Here is an 18,310-nt window from a genome sequence, read left to right on the forward strand (position 1 = left end):
ATTAACATATTATTTTTTTCGACAGCCTTGTAACTTTATTAACTTATATGGTTCTTGATCTTGAATCAATGACCTGTATCTTTTATTAGATGGGGCAAGGTTTAATCTTCAAACGATCGTTAAACGTATTATGTGAAACATGAGACTGAAGTATTAGTAATAAATGATGACTGTAGACTATAGAGAGAGAGAGAAAGAGAGATAGAGATAGAACGTTGTTTAATTTTTTGCTCTTGGATGTGAGAAAAAAAATCACCTATTTCTAATGGCGTCAACTTTGACTTTTAATCTTGCTCGTTGAATTATTTTCTGCGTCTCTTCGCGCACAGGGTTCTACCTTTCGTTTTCATATCCGCGTTTATACGGTTTTGGTAATTTGGCAGTCAGACGAGCTACACAGATATTATTATTATACAATACATACGTATATACGTAGATACACAACAGTCACTGAACCCGATCGATCGGTGTGGGTTGTTTAGAGACAAGACGATGCATATTTAATCGACTCAATTTCGATGCCTTACGTCAATATTGTTGATACGCCGATCAAATATACAAAATTGCATAATTGATTATCGCTGCCTAGAAAGGTGGTACGGGTTGTACGTTTACCTGTTGCGAGTGCTGATTTTCATTTTAGTTTCTCACATTTATCGCATCCCAGAATGTAAATTGCACGTTTGATAAATTACGCGTCCAATTCTTTGTTTTTACAAATTCGTTTTTTAATCAACTAGAACGCATGCGGCTTATCTTAATATTCCTGCTTTCGGAACTCTCGAGAAAGAAAAACAATGTTTGTCGTTTCGCTCAACGTTTGCGCTGGCCTGACAATTAACATGTTAATCTGTTATGCCGAGACTTATCTGAGGTCTTCGGGTGGCACGAATTACACGCGACAAAGACCGAATCGGTCCGCGTCGAAATGTTTGTACAACATCGGTTTTTTTTTTTTTCATCTAGAATCTGCCGTTCGTTACGTAAGATTGCAGCTCAACCAGAACTCGGAGTCATAGTCGAAGCTTACGGAATAAACTCGATGTACTAATTTTTTTTATAAATATTCCTGTAGCAATAATTTTTTTCTTTTCCCTCATATTACTCTTCCATTCAAGTAGGTCTACTTTTTTCTTTGGATTCTATCCTTGTTTTCTTGCTATTCCAAATAGATGCGAATTCGGTCACGATATCAACTTTATATTACTTATAAATGTTTTTCGCAAAAAATACTTAAATTTATCTAACCCAAATAATAAGTTGCGCGGGTGGTTGCTGATCATTTATCACGGATTGAGTAGCCTTTGCGGAATGGAGATTATACGAATCGCATTTCGCATAAGTCGTATTTTATTATTCATCCAGTGATTTTCCTCGCGTATCGTTGCGCACCGTTCGATCAATCGATGTTAAAACGAACTTCAAATTGATTGACCAAAGCACCGACTAATGATCCGCGTTTCGAGGTTAATCTCGACGCGATGAAACATAAATTGACTTTATACCGATGGATCGATAACATAACGTTATGTAAACATAGGACGGTGAATTTGGTAACAGCTATTGCCCATCGATCGACGCGCTGTTAAATTTCTGAAAATGGGGCATTTTATCTGCGTATAACCGATTTACTTACATATACGAGCATTAACCTTTCGTCGTAAGCTTAATTACAATATTTTAGTATGTAGACAGGTGTATAATAATAACACGTATACGAATTTTAACAGCTGATAATAAAAATCCTGCGAGATAGCAGACGACGGGAATAGATGGATACCTGAAGAATATGTATATACATATCTTGCCGCGGCTCGACGTATCGATTAAACGATAAAACGTAAAAGAAAAATAAGAAAGAAGAGTATAAAAATTGCAAAAAATTGGATTTCCTTTTTTTCCCACGATTCTTGCTTTACGGGTGTACATAAAAAGGTATATGTATAATTCATGTAAGTATAAAGGATTCGGGGACGCGCGGGTGTTTGCAGATATGACAAATCGGGGACACCGCGTAATTGCACTGTCGGTGAATATATTGAAGATTTAATGGATATGTGTTTCGTAAAAACTTAATTATTCCGATAAGTTGGCAATTGAAAATTTCAAGGTTTCATATTTCTCTCGAATTTTTATCCGGTTTTGTCTCAGGCGCGTAGAAGGCACAGCATTTCGCATACCTGAGCTGGAGATTATATACGCGATCTATATGTATTCATACCGCGCGTATAATCTACTAATGAATTCATGCCGTATCGTTCGTTTTTATGATTAGAAGATTTACTGCAATCACGTTATTATACGCGTAGTATAATCTTATACACCGCTGTAACGACTTTTGCTCTACGTATAAGTGTATAATATTTCCAGTTGGATTCTCTTTGATTGATAAGATTAGAATTATTTTATAATCTTCCGACACGAGCTTCCAAGGATCTCTGGAATTGGGTCACTTACCTTATAAAGAAATAATACAAGCCAGATTGTACTCAACACTCTATAAAGAAAAAAGTTTTTTTTTTGTCTATTTTTCAACGTCACAGCCTAGAATTCGAAGTGTTTCGTATTCTCCTTTCGTTCTGTAAAAACCGGCAATTTTACTACGGAAAACTACATTAACGTGTCTCAAAATCCTTGACGCGCACACGGCTGCAAACAAGTCACGCGTTGAAACAAAAAAAATAAATAAATAAATAAATAAATAAAAAACAAATAAAAATAGAAGCAACGTGAATCTGAAACGCGTATACATTAGCGGTGTGTGTAAATCTCCAACATATTATAATGTTATACTTCGAGGTTCGTCAATTAATTTGAATATCTCGAGGTGAAAGACCTGATTAGTATGGAATATTTTTTCAATGTCAGAAATTTGTTGTTTAATCACCGGTGATATTTGCTCTGGATTTTCGCATTATTACGGATACCTTTTCCGCGAATCATTATACTTACGTTTACGGGAAACGTAATCGGAATGTCTATGGTTCGATTACAACCGTAAGCTCTGCGAATAGTCGAGCGGAAGCTCTCTGACCGGGAAGCATGCATGTCGGTGGTTAGGAGCAGACGACATTGTGGCGGGTGGCGTGTGACGTGCGGCGTAGGCGTCAGAAGTTCGAACCTCTTGGCACGCGGCAAACCTGACAGTCTTGTCTTGGACACCGAGACGGTCGTTTCTTTTCCGCGACGGAGAGGAGAGAGCGTGAGAGTGACGGATGCGCGAGCTCCACGTGTTTGCCTTGATCAATTGCCGAACGTCGCGAATACAGCAAAATCCCGAAAGCTTTGCAATTTTATTTCAACGAATTGAAATTAGGCTCGTATATGTCGCATCGCGGTTCGTCGATCCTTGTGATTTGGAAACGAAAAAACGGCAAAACTGATGAGGAAGATTGAAATCACGAGGACCAGTCATTTGCAATCTCGTATTTCCTCTTCTACTGTAAAACCGACTCCTTATCGATTGCCGTTAGTGGTTTGTTTTTTTCTTTCTTTTTTTATATCGTGGTTTTTTTTTTTACCTATCCCGTATTCAATCCTATCGTCCTTGCTGCCTTGTTTGAAACTGAGTTTCAAGTTTAGGCTGGTGACAGTATAACGCTGGCGGTTGTGCGATGGTGATCGAAACTGTGTCGCTGGTGAAATTAACCTGACATTACACTTTCTGAACACGTCGTTGCAATTAAACATTGTGAATATCGAACAAGCTGCTTCGTTTCTTTTAAACCTTGTTGAACTTTTCTACTCCCTACAATTTCAAGTGACGTGTATATGTAAATACATACATACATGTATATACATTTATTATATATATGCATGTATACATATCTGTACTCATCGCGTTAAAATATCGACTAAACCGCGGCGAGAATTCCTTCGGATAAAAGGGTGTATAATATAATATCATTACCTCTTGTCTCAAAGTGGTGCGCGAAATTTTCTTTAGATATAATTACCGTGGAAAGTGACTTGAATTGAAAATGTCGCCGAGCTTTCAACGCTGCAGACTATAAAACGCCTCTGGGGAGCTGTGGACAGCACTCATAAAAAGTAAGTCATATATAGACGTCGTAAAAAGTTGATGCGGTATCATTCAAATTCAATTTTACAACATTGGAAAATCCGTTGAGTCTGTCAATTACGTGCGAATTTCGAATACCGAAACTACAAAGAATATCTCTACCCGCGCTGTTTTACAAACAGTCTGTTTACAGCTGATGGAATAAACCCGGTCAGCTGTTTGCGTGTAATAACTGCGTCGCAATCACAAATCTTACATGTCGTCTCGCAATAAATAATTAAAGCGATCGGCTCGCGAGGTATTTAGCATATGTTATAATGATACGCGATTTTCAATCTGACAAGGCGCGTTTGTCTTTCACCCTTATCAGAACATCACCGTATCAGCTGTTTGTCGTTGGCCGATGATTATCCGTTAATTTTAATCATTTTTCATCCGTCTAATTAAATATCTCCTGCGATAAAAGAAAGTATCTACATGTATACGGGATACAAAATCTGTGCAGTATTGTGTGTTGTATCTGCACGAATCGATTACACGGGTTCTACGCGAATTTTGAACCTGGGTTCTACGTGTCAAATTTTCATTTCTTCCACGTAAATATAAAAGAAAAAATAGTTTTATCGGATAAAGTTTGCTTTTTATTTCAACGTGCTGCTACCTCCTGTTTTATACCATCGACCAAAAACTTCAAGACTTTATAAGATTTCTTAAATTAAGATTTTGCTTATTATTCGACGTATAGAATTAAAATTTATTCATTTAAATATAAGCTCGGCAAAAAAAAAAATAAATAAATGAAAAAAAAAACAATTAAACAAAAAATTTGTGTTGACCTGTGTCATTTGAACGATATGGTAATTAGTCTGCGGCTAGCGGAAATCGTGGACATATCCTGCCCGACGGCCTTATAAAAACCCATCTGATTGTGAGGCAATTTACAGTCGCCATTGATTGCAGGTGAAGGTCGACGCGTTGTGCATACGCGGCTGTAATTTAGTAAATATCCGTGAAAACGATTTCCTGTAACGCTTCGTCGTCGTCGGATTTCACGGTTGTATCGAATAAGAATAAGAATGAGGAAGAGAGGCTGACAGCCGATATATTTCGCGCACTGGTAGAGGCGATGAAATCTGATACACGTCGGGTGAGGAGGAGGAGGTCGTAGATCGCAAACGGCGAGAGCTATTGTCGAGTAAATGGAAGCACTTTGTGCTCCTATTTTTGTCGATTCGACTCATGCCCTGATGCCTCGGTCTTGCAACATCCATCGGCACTATCGCATCTCCTGCGTAACTTCTCACATTCACCCAGTACTCCATAAGTCTCGACTTTTTTACTCGGACGTATTCTTCCCTTGCCTGTCAAGCTTCATGGGTGTAATCAAGGAACTCGCATTACCCAAATTGAATTGTGGAAGCTCGCCCTGCAGTGAGAGAAAATTTCTTGATTGTACAGTTCTGTAGGAGCGAGAAGACGTTGACTTTCGTTCAGCGTCGCAGGAAACTTGGCCTATATCTTGAAAATAGACAATTTTAAATTGGCTAAGAATTGCGTCCTCCGTGCGTCACGAGATTGATATATATATATATATATATGTATGTATGTATATAAATATATGTAGTTTTGGAATGTTGAGCTGATCAGGCTCGAATTCATAAGCTAGTCGTGGTTGTCAAAAAGCTGTCTTGAACGTTTGACGAACAAGAAAAAATTTTTCAAATCTTGCTCAACTCAGCTTTCAGTCGGGGAAAAATTCTGCAAGTCGTAACGGTAAGATTCTTTCATTTGAGTGACCATGACTCAAGTCACGGATGCGGTTCTTGCGGATAATAATAGCACTTACTCTTCTTTGCAACTTTCCTGAATCGTGTCCAGAATTTGCTGCGAAGCACGATCAGCGCTGTGAGTAAAAAAAGTAGGTTATAAATCTGCACATGAGCCATTAGTGGACGCAGTTTTGAAGAGGTTCGTGAGTCAGGAATCTATACTTTTTTCTTATTTTATTACGAGATATGTACAGGATATTCAGGATATTCAGGATTCGTCGAATTCACGTATTTGCAGTATTTGCTACGAAGATTTTCCTGAAAATACAGATACAAAAGTACGGTCGTAATTATAAACCAGTTGAGCCTAGGTATCGACTTTTCGCATCATATCACTTTAAAATTGTTGAAAATTTGATAAAATTTCATTCGAGGATGATTAATTTTATTGAGAAAACTGTATTCTCTGCCTTACAACCAAGTCCATTTTTTTGTTTTTTACGAACGTGGCGTCGGTAGTCATTTAATTTTTCAGAACTACAGTGATATTGATTTTGATTAAAAAAAAACAGCAATATTAAATTTCCTATCAATAAGATTTTTTTTTAACTTTCTTTAAACTGATTTTAAATGAAAAATTGATATCCAAGCTTTTCGTAGCAATTTTAGTACTTACTTGTATTCGATTTATTTAATAAAATGATTTCGAACTTGCGTAATTCCCAACGTTCAGCCATTTTGCGATCAATTTCACGTAGTGGTATCGAATTCGGACTCATCAACTTCGCTTCGATCGGTTTTGCACCCCTTCTCTCTTCACTCAGCGAGTAATGTTTGAGCTGAATTTTCCGCCAAATACTTGAAAAGTCCACGTCGTGCCCATCGTATAAAATGGAGCAACTTCGAAAATACGGGGTTGGTGAGAATGAAGAACGAAGCTCTCAACGCGTTCAATTACCTACCGATTTCTCCATTAACGTGATTGGGGAAGAAAGGGGTTCGACTTCACCTCCTAAGACTTGTTGCAATTGGGCGTGTCGATGTGTACGACGGTGGCTTTTTCACACCCGCCTCGAGAAATTTTTCTTGCTTCTTTAATCTCTTCTTTGCTTTTTTTTTTCTTACTCGCCAGAAGTAGCTTCAATGGAGCCTGCATATAAATGGGCGTAAATCTTGAACCGTTGAAACTGGTCCGAGGCACGTAACGACGTTCAATCTGCAGCTGCATAGACTCCGAAAATTAGTAGGTATTGTACGAGGCTCAAGTTCGTAAACATTAACGTCAGTGAAAATATCATTATTGTACAATTTTAGAGAATGACTTTCAACGAGTTGCCTTTGCAAAATATGAGTACATTTTATTTATCATGTTTTACCAAATTTTAGACATTCTTACAGGAACTGATTAACGATTTTTCCTTAATATGTAGCGTTACAGTAACGGTACTAATTTCAGCCTCGTTCAGTAATGAGGCTGAAGTCGGTAACGTTATTGCGATGGTTCCCGCTTCGTTAAAATCGTTATTCCGCAATTTTAGAGATGTTTGAAATGCAGCAAACTATAATAATCAAGGTAAAACATATTCATATTTCGAGAAACTTGTTTACTGCAAAGTCACTTATTATAATTTCTGAGTAGTGAACTTTACTCCGAATGTTTCATTGCGTTAACGTCACTGACTTCAGTTAGCTCGACGACGACTGTTTGTGCGACGGAATTATATGCGTATGCACAATATCCGTGCGAAATGGAAGGCCGATACATGTGTGAAAATGAACCGAAAGCTGGCGTACGGACGAACATGGATAGACGCATTATAGCTGTGACACACACGTCGATATACGTAATCGGTGCTTCGAAAATCATCGCTGCGGGTGTGTGGGAATACCGTGTACACACACTTGTACAATAATTATAATTGGTGCAATACTTGAAGGAAAAATAATGTTGTAGTTAGTAAAGTCACAGCAATGATTCATGCTGAGGAAAAAAACCGCCAATTCGCGTTTTTGTAACTGTTTGAAATTCAATGCCCAAACCGTGGGTGAAACAAAACACTCATATTTTGCAGTCTTAGTTTCTTAAAAATCATTGTAAAAATAAAAAATAAATTGTGATTTTTTTCAAAAACATATCGCTGCCGCGTTTACTCAGTCGCAGGAGCGTATTATTATAACTGCACAGAACACCCAGCGCGCTAATGTCGAGAGTGTTGAACCTGCGATCGATTTTCAGAAGTGCCTACATACTCGCCGTCTGTGTTTTCAAGCCTAGGTGGATTGACCATTCCGCCCCCGCACCGGCAACACCTTCCTCCCTCCGCCAGTTTAACAGCCTCGGCTTAATTTCTGAGCCGTTATTCGACACTCGTTACCCTCGCCGCTCCAAAGTCCTGAATATGCACGTATCAGCGCATATTTAACCCCGCGACTTTTCACTTACGAAATGTCCGTGTCGACATCTTTTCATTTTCAGTCTTGTTTTTTAAATCAGATTCTTTCGCCGTACACTCGAAAATTTTGTGCTATCGTAATGTTGGACTAGAGAAAAGAATCAGTGGTAAATGTTTACTCGTGTAGTTGTGTTTAGCTAATTGCTCCACAATTATATTCTAGGTTTTTTCGTTTCTTTTCATTGGCGGGGAGTTTGACAGTCGTTCTTATTCAATTATTATAATTTAATATAGCCGATAGATGTCACAATCGTAAGTGACATAACGAGGCGTTACCTTCAGGCGGACTAAACGTCACTCTTCCTCGATTGAAGAAACGGTAAAGCACCGTCGTCATTCTCAATGGTAAATATATAAAAGCGTGGGTTTAGCGGCTCTCTTTGCAGATCGAGTCGTCGTCACACCTCCCGAATTTTTTTTTTCTTACATATATTAGGGGTGTGCGGAAAATCTCGGTTTTTGAAAGTTTTAGTCGCGGCTATTTTCACTTTTTCAAAAATACCGGGATCTCCAAAGGGTACACAGATTTTCGAAAATTTCGGACTTTTATCATTTCCGAAATCCTGGTACGTCATCGCAAAATAATTTCATTACAGAACAGCAGGAGTGTGAAATTCTCTGGGATGGGTTCGGTCAAATGGATTAATTTCGGGTCGGGGTACTCGCAGATTTCGGACTACCCGGAGATTTCGGGATTGCCAAAAAACCAAACCCGATGCAAATCCGACCTGAACCCGAGATTTCGGATACCCGCGCACCCCTAATGAATATAATGTATGTAATGTAAAAAACAACATGGAAAAGACTTTTTTTGCTTTTGGAAATTTAATAAGTCGTTAATGAATGTATCGAAAATAATTGAAAATATATATTTTTGTAGAGAATTGAACACTCCGCAAGAAAACTTGGCTGCATAAAATTCGTAAATGAAATCGTTCATATGTTAATTAACGTTCAAAGTTCAATCAAATTTAGTTAACAAATGAACACTTTCATTTGCGAATTTTATGTATCAGACCTCTTTTGTAGAACGTTAAATTTTCTAAAAAAATACATAATTACTATTATTTTCGGTATATTCTTCATCGACTTATAAAATATCAAACTGCAGGAAAAGTTTTTCACATGTTATTTCCATAAAATACTTTGATCGCAAAACGGACATCTTAGAGTTGATGTGGAGAGCTCAAATTTTCAGGGAATTAAAAAAAAAAATTATTTCAAAGCGTTTAAGCCCCTGGGAGCACAAAAATTCAAAAACAATCCTGTTAATGACCATCCTGATGAATATATGTATTATATATAGTTACGTGGCATGAATGTTATTCATCTTTTTTCTCTACAGTATTTTCCTCCGTTTTTTTTTTCTCTTGCCCCACATTTCGAGTGATCTCTGTAACTTTTTCTCGAGCCAATAACATCGAAAAACCTCTTTCTTCAAGGGCTGACGGTATTTAATTATCACCTACCATTTTACTCATGGCTGCGGAAATTTTTTTTTTTTTTTTGTTTTAATCGCTCTTCCAGACAGCTATACGAAGTAGCTAACAATATGACTCTACGTTCAATTCAGTTTATTTCGCACAGTTTCCAAGATTCACCTCACCTCATTTTTTATACAATTTACGTACAACCGTCTTTAGAAATTTGTTACCCTTAAGCTACGTAACCAGGTTTATAACGACGCGCGATTCTGTAATACGTTTAATGTCGTGCAATCGAAGAACAGCATAGCCGTTTACTATCATTTTGGAGGTCTCATCGAGACCGAAAATGTATTTCACCCGTCGACTGCACCCTTACAGCTTCTGACGGTTATTTATTAATTTATCACAAGGGCTGTCTGATGGCGGAGAATTTCTTAACACGGGACGATACTTCACCCACTCTGTCGAACCTGTCAACCCTGTGCTTCGATCGATCTTACACGATTCCCCTCGAAACGTGCGTTTCTGGAGCGCCGAATATTCCTTCCCATAAACCGAACAGCCTACGTTACAATTTATGTATACGTGTAAAACAAATGGAAGTGTCTACCAATTTCCATATTTTTTTTCATTCGAGAGAAAGGTGGGCTTCGCGTTCTTTCGCCGCTAATTGAAATTCGTAACGGTGAAAACCTGCTGATCGCAGGATGGAGAAAAAAGTTTTGTTACTTTACGGCGTGACTAGGTAATGAATACGAATATCGCATTATAGGGCAGCTTCTTATTCAGTGGCGACAGACTTGCAATTATCTTTCATTAGACCCAATAATGAACGGCGTTAGGGAATGAATTGATATTTTTCAAACTGTGGCTCGGTGAACTCGATCGAGTTTCTCGAGTTATTTATATACGTTTTTTCTAATTTTTTTAGAAAGAAACAAAATTTTTGGTTCGTTGTTGAAAAAAAGCTCACTCTAATCGTTCAATATCTTAATTAGACGTTTGCGTATTTCAGTAGCATCGATAAAGAAGCATTGGAAATAATGTGAGAAATAAGTTTTTAAAAAAACTGTTCCAACAAACTGTTAATAATCGAACAGAGCGCCTCACACGCCAGACTGAACGGAATTGGTTCTATTGTTCAGGCGCCGAATAGCTCATACAGAGCAATAGTTTAAGACTGTATGGATAGGTCAAGTCCCTCTAACCGATACTTGAGCATAGCAAAACCAATAGCATTGAATTTGATTCTCGCGTTAATCCCCAGAGCTATTAAAGTCGCGGCAGTGTAAGTAAAAAAAAAAAAGTCACTTCCGCTTGACCGAGAGAAGCCTTGATTCGACTATAACGTAAATACATTCGTTGATATAAAGTCTAGTCACCTCAGTCTCAAGGCGAGCAATAATTTTGCCCGTATTGAGAGAAATAAATAAGGTGACGTATAAGGAGGAAATGTAAATAAAGCGGAAATGCTGTTTCTGCACTTTAACGTGTGTGATTAAAGTTGAAAAAAATCATGATCTATAAAATGTCTGATTGCAATTTTTATACATCGATTTTAACATTTTATGTTACAGTTGTGCAATGAAACGTGGAACGGCGAGACGGACGAACTTTGACTTTTACTGAAAACAAGATCAAGTAATAAAGATTTACATACGTTCAATTGTCGAAGCGTCACTTAATTCACGACCCGTTCAATTTATCACGTACACCTGCAGCCTGTATATTACGCGTTTCTTATTCCGCATAATTTTGCCCATTATTTTTTTACCTTTTTAAAATATACCCGCACAGGTGTATCTGTGTAAAATACCGCAATTTACAATTCACCTTCAAACGTGTAAAAAATACAGTTTCTTGCGTTGTCCGAGAAACAAACGTACCCGATATTTTCAATCGTTCGTTGAAACGAACGTCACTCATTTCACGCACGTTATTAAATTCTTTCTGTTATTATGCTATTGCGTACTGTATATCAGCTGGGACGCGTGTAATGAGATTCGTCAGATTGACACGACTTACCATCACCGTCAGTTTCATACAGCGGTGTCCGTGACCCGAACTCGTATCTCTTGATTATGTACGTCGCGTGGAAAGGAGGAAAAAGAGAAGACGAAAAAACAAAACAAATAAATAAATAAATAAATAAACGAAAAATACTACACTCGTTTGGCAAGGGGTTGTGTACAATCACAGAATTGCGAAAATTTACAAGAACAGCAGTTGTTGCGAAAATGAAAAAAAAAAAAAAATAAATAAAAAGAAAAGAAAAGAAACGAGAAAAAACGTCATAAAATAAATAGCCAACAATCTGCGTTCAAGGTCCGTACGATCAAGGCTAGACTACGACACCCGTGCATGCCGACGGATCGCCGCTTCGAGCCGAGGACGGTGAAAGCTCGCTGAATAGCGAAGAGATAGGGTGACGCGGCCTTGCTGATATTATACAATATTGTCGGTTTCACTTTGACGTAATAGAGCAGGACTCTAACGACCCAGAAATTGTGTCAACCAGCCGACAATCGATGTTATTGTACAAACTCGTATCGAGGAGGGCACCAGGAAGCTCCCCACCCCCGTCTTCCTTTCCTTCGAATCGGAAACTCCTGATGGGTGCTAAAAGACATTTTCAAATTCCGGATTCCGAGAGAAAAATGGTGGTATAATATAGATGAAGGAATTAAAATACCGTCAAACTTATGTGAATGACTTCATAAATGTGAGTGTGATTTATTGATTTATCGGCACTCGGGTGCCGCACATAATATTTGACAAATTCACGGGAAAAGAATTGTTATTTGTCAGATAAATCGACTCTATTGGTGCGCGTTTACGGTACGTATTACGGTAAATGGTTACTAGTCATTGTCAGTAGGGGGTACGAGAAAAATAGAAAATCACTACGGACTTGTTCAGAAGTCGAGATGTAACGACGAATTAAAAATCCCGTAGGTCAAAAGCCGATAGCGTTGAGCGATAGGAAAAGTATGTCAAGGGGGCTGAACTCGAAGCTTTTTTCCAACGCCGTCGTTATCGAATCTTCGCTTACCGGCGCGGGTAATCCGCATCTCTAACGATCGCACGATATTGAGTATCTGCACACGACACGCATCGTTTCGTCTCAGAAATGATGTAATTTTTTGAAAATTAGGAAGCTGGAAGTGTAAGAAATAAAGCATGAAAAAGGAAGGAACGCCTATCGTCGAATGGGAGATACGATGCTTTCAAGGGTGCTGCGTAGCTAATTCGCAATTCTAAACGATTCGACCGATGATGATGCGGCACTCCGTTTCTGCACTCGCCATCATTACTGCAGCAGCCAAATGCACGTTCCGCTCTGAAATGAAATTCCTCACGATCCAACGTTTCTCCATCGACCCTCACTGTACGATCCGCAGTTTCGCTTAGTTCCAGTTGCTCGCCCCCATGCTTGTAACTGCCCCCATTGTTTGTCAAAGTGCACGTCGAACTACCCCTGCTGCAGGAAAAGAGCGGTAGTTATGATTACGTTTACGAATTCGGTTCGTCAACGTTTTTGCGTGCAATGTATGTACATTTTTCATTTCGGCCGGATAGAATTCTCGGACTGGATATTAAATTCCTCCGGAATAAACGTAACGGGACGAGTAAAATAGTATGTCTTTTAAATATTGTGAGATCAAATGTTTCGAACGAATCTAACGTGACGCGAAACGCACCGTCGTTGCGTAAACTGTAATCACGAAATCCATTTCGAAACTAACCGGCTGGCGAAAGGTGTTCCAATTGCTCTTTCTGGCCGTGAGTGAGCTCCGTACACATCCAGCAGCAGCAACGGCAATAATCACGTACGCGATATAATTGCATGCGAGTCGCCAAATCGCGAAAAGTTACATCGCTGATCCACGTCTTCGGAAATTGCATATATATATATACATGTATATATGTATGTATGTATACCATACTGTTCCACTCTTCTTTGTTGGCTGATCTGCGGGTTTTGCTAATGTCAAATAACAGGTTTTGCCACTCGAAATTCTTCCGTTCATACATCACCCGTAATATGTGATTGCAGAATTGTAATCGCGGGTTATCCTGTCTCACAACGCACAGCCAGCGATTGTACTTAGTCGTTTATTTTACTCACATGTATTTCTCACCTGTCGTCGCTCTGATCAGTTACAGGTTTGCAAAACTACGTAAACGCGTTATAACCTGCGATACATCATGCAAAATCTAACGAAAAATATGCTCGATAACGGTCAGTAAGCCATTCCCTCGAAGAGGAAAAATTGCTTGTTTCTTCAAGGTCGCAGAAAACCGAAACCGCCCTGATTTCGTAAAAAATTTCGAGTTTTATTGTTGAGTTATCGTCAAACTCTTTCGCTTTCAACATGTATACATTAAAATTTGATTGGTCCATAAGGCGCTGAACGAAACGAGCCCGATTTGTCAATTTCAGATGTATCCACGGTCCTTTGAAGTGCGGGTGATTTCGAAACGCCATTTCTCGAACTCGGAAGTTTCACTCAAAGATCACTGATGAATTATTTTTTCTTATTTCCTTTCTTTCGCGATTCAGTCGAATTAAAGCCACCCTGCTTTGGGACTACCGACATTACGCGGAAAGAGAAGAAGAAAAGGTTGCGCCGAAGCGGCAGCAGCATACGCCGAAATGCTTATAATCCTCTGATTCTCATGCAGCTCAGTAGCTCGTTTCATCCGAATTTCCTCGGCCACTGGGTGGTGCATTCATGATCCTGCAGGGGATTCTGTTGGTTAAATAGCTTCGCACGGGTATGTTTGTGGAGACTCTGTACCTTCACCACACGTGCATCGTGTACAGCTGAATAGATGCCTCCGGTGTAATTACACCTCCGGAGGCAAACATACGAACAAGACTTTTCTGCAGGTATTGACTAGTCTAGCTTATGGTGCTGTATGTTTATACGTATACGTTTACACGGTGTATCATATATATATATATATGTATATGTATATATATTCTCCGCGAATGCAACCCGTGTTTCAAAAGAGAGCTCGGACTTCGGAATACCTGGTGGCGCATAAAAGCCATTGACGACGAGGAGAGCCGCCGGTGGTATTGCAGGGAGTTTCATTGAGTCACTCAACGAGGAGGCCTTGCTTTCATAATTGCGCAATGTCGCGATATGCTGCAGGCCAACACAATTGCAAGATGGGAACTTCAGAGTGAGGGGGGATCATTGCTGTCGAAGGATATACATTGAGGTATTGCTTACGTCGCACGTTGTGCCGTTGCTTGCCGGGAATACCAAATGCTCTTAACAACCACACCGCTTCTTCTCTTTTGACACACTGTCATTCCCAACGACTTTGCCTCCTCGGTCCAACGCTTCTTATATACATATATATAACATACTGGCACAATTTAATGCGCTGCACTTGTTCTAGTTTCGCTCTTTGACCCATATAATTAAATATGTACAAACAATCGTCATGCTTTAAATGCGTTCTATATCAAACGGCCATCGTCACTCTTTCGCAACGTTACTCTGTGTCCGTCTGTGCCGTCGCGGAGAGTCGTTGGGTCGTTAAAATCGTATTATCAACTATGATTCGACTAAGGTCGGCCTTATTCAACGGAAGTGTTGTTTAATATGCGGTGGACAGAGGTGACAGTCTGTCGTATATTTTGTCAGTGGTCTTGGTGACAAATTGCGTGTATTGACCTCCTACTTATACTCTATGCTTTAGCCGACTTGCAATCGTCTTACCGAACGGATATTCCGGAAATTTGTAGACAATGCTTATCAAATTTGTATTGCACTTGGCTTCGGACATTTATTTTTTCTTTTTTACACACAATAAAGCAATTTGTAGATAATGCGCGAAACCACCTGTGTAACAGCTACTCTTCTACTCACACTCAGTAATTTCCTTCCTTCGTGAACTTTGACGAATTGAGCAAAACCGTGCCATCGTGTAGTTTGGAATCTAGCGCAACAACTGAAAATTGCAGCTGCGGCTGAAGCAGCTGCCGTTTAAATTATGAGTAAAACATTCGTCTAATGGTCGTGGTAAGTTAAAAAAACGTCTATACCTACTCGATAAGAAGAAGAAGATGAAGCCGAAGCAGCGGTCAAACATCTTCACTACCTTGTTCGAATAAACGTTAGAACGTTCAGCTGCTAGTTCTGGCTGCTGGCTTCAGCCTCGTGAGTAGAAGTACAAAGTTATTGGGAAACGTGTGAAATACGGTTATGCGGATAGTTGTGGGTAAAAACGTTTGGTCAGAGAAGCGTTGTGCAAACGTCGTTCACGTTTTTGTACTTTTGGCATATATTCGCTCGTGTACTTGAAAGTAAATTTCATTGACATCGTTTCACGCCGCGGTATGGAGCAAACTACTTTGGCGCCATATACGTGCCTCGAATCTTCGACTTATCGTACGGACAAAGATATATTCCCGTACAGCTGTTATTTCGTGTTACATTGTTCTGGTTCTAGCAACACGCGTTTAGGGAACAAGTGTCGTCACGTCATGTCTTGTTGTTACACCGTCTGTCAGACATTCGCGGCACGTTATTGAGCTGTAAAAATACTCGTTTGCGTCAACTTATATACGTATTCAAACTAACGAATAGAATTCAATGCCTGTTGAAAAGTTCGGTTTCTGCATGCGAAAAAGATTCGTCGTTCGACTCAAAGTTCGGAAATCTTTTTCCGCTGACTATTCACGCGTTGCAAAACTTTTTATCCGAAGTAACACGAGATGGCTCGAAACTGTAGGTACCCGTGAAATTTCTGTTGGTCATATTTTCGATTTCGTTATGTCGTTGGCGGGTTGTATTATCCAACCTAATCGAGCTGTCTTAAGGCGCGGGTATTGTTTCCGTGATATCATTAGTTGGAGCACGTTGTCGGCATCCTGTCTCCGCTTGTTGACTACCGTATACGAAAACTTGTCAACTTTGTCACAGAGAAGTTAGTCCCACCTGTATGACGTTCCCGGGGATCTATACTTGCAGAAATTACCGAACGTCAACTCCATTATATACATAGACAAGATTCTACAGTCGACTTGTAGAATTATCTATTTGTAAAATGCACGGCAATATAATAGCAGTAAGTCAGCAAATTGTTACTCACGGGAAAAAATGATGTCTTGTAGTTACGAACGTAGATATGTTTTGACATTTAATTTCGAATAGTATGTCACATTGTTATACCGCGTCTCGTAAAGACGGAAAATTTTTTGATTCTTTCTTCCTTCGACCTCGATCGAAGAAAGCAGCGTGGGTGTTATAGCTGTGTATAATACAAGAATAAGAAAGTTCCACGCCTGTTACCTTCGCACCTCATGATCGGCATGCCAATTCCCCGGGTGACGTGAACCGAATATTTTTTCTCATCGCCCTTTTGACGCAACGACGAAAACCACCCCGGCACCGGCGGTTTTGGCATAATTTTTCGTTTACCCAAGAAAATTCAGGGGATGAAGTATAGGGAATATCATTCCCGGTGTGTGTGATACGCTTCCGCGTTTATATACGCCGTAAAGTAGGTTGACTCTTCCGACGAGGGGGGAAAGGAGCCTATAAAACGCTGACACAGGCGGCAGTCGCCAACTGAAGAAACACAAGTACATTACCAGCTCAAAGTGCTTTGCAGGTACCGCGCCACCCACTGTCGCTAATACTCTCCACCTCCTCCTCCTTGTCGCAGAAGGTAAGACGGAAAGGGGGCGCAGATCAAGCCGAACGGGAGAAAGAGAGATGAGACGAGGAAAACTAGGGTAAAAAAAAAGAAGGAAAGACAGACAAACCCAGATAGAAAACATGAAGAGGGCGCTGAGGAGGGAAAAGGACTCGAACACTTCGCGGATGTACAGAGTCACCTACCCTTCTTCTTTTTCTTCTTTTTCTTCATCTCCTCCTCCTCCTCCTCGCGTTCAACCCCCTTAAGCGTCGGTGGTAGGGGTTTGAGGAAAATTGTGTCAGGTTTAAAACTAGGTCTCCCTTAGCCTCCCGGTGTACGGTACGTTGGCGGACGTCTTACGCCCCCGTATACATATATACGTGTATACTGTGACACGGTACTTTACCGTCGCGACGTTTTGTCTGAGGGTTTTGGCGCCTGGTGCCCTGTACACACGTACAACACATACAGATCTTTTCCCGCGTCGACGACGACGATGCTGGCGCCAAACGTGAAACGAAGATGCCGAAAAAGTGGGGGAAAAGTGGTGGTAGAGAGAGTTTTATTGCCTGGGTTGTTCGTCTTATTCGTCAAAAACCTTTTTCCCAACTCCCGGTCGTACAACGTTAAGGAAAATTGCACGATATGTGGAAAGCTGTTGAGAATTTCTGTACAGGTGTGCACAATATTCGACCGACCGACGCTTTTCTGCATGTCGGAACACCATTGATTTACAGCATGAGTTCACATTCCGCAGATGCGCCTTGGTTCTTTGTCGCCTTCTCGGCCGTTACGAAATGGTGTCCGGTGTTGAGATAATTTATGCTGATGTACGTTGATATCGGTACTAATTGTTCTGATGATGACGTCTGAAACGCGTCAATAATTAGGATTAAATACGTGGATTTACGAGACTCCGAATTGTATCGGCTTTACAGGACGGAGTATAATATTCCACTCCTACGTTTAATCTCGCTC

General features: G+C 39.9%; 1 long non-coding RNA gene across 2 annotated transcripts in view; it reads left to right on the forward strand.

Annotated features, from left to right (window-relative positions):
* Positions 1-3,167: 3,167 nt before the first annotated feature.
* LOC124187218 overlaps positions 3,168-18,310 on the forward strand; it is a 28,429-nt gene continuing 13,286 nt past the window's right edge. For both annotated transcript variants that reach the window (XR_006871793.1, XR_006871789.1), the window contains exons 1-2: positions 3,168-4,050; positions 11,248-11,311. This is a non-coding gene — a long non-coding RNA (uncharacterized LOC124187218). The remainder of the gene's footprint in view (positions 4,051-11,247; positions 11,312-18,310) is intronic.

The sequence above is a fragment of the Neodiprion fabricii genome, chromosome 1, assembly GCF_021155785.1.
Source record: "Neodiprion fabricii isolate iyNeoFabr1 chromosome 1, iyNeoFabr1.1, whole genome shotgun sequence".
Classification (NCBI taxonomy): Eukaryota; Metazoa; Arthropoda; class Insecta; order Hymenoptera; family Diprionidae; genus Neodiprion; species Neodiprion fabricii.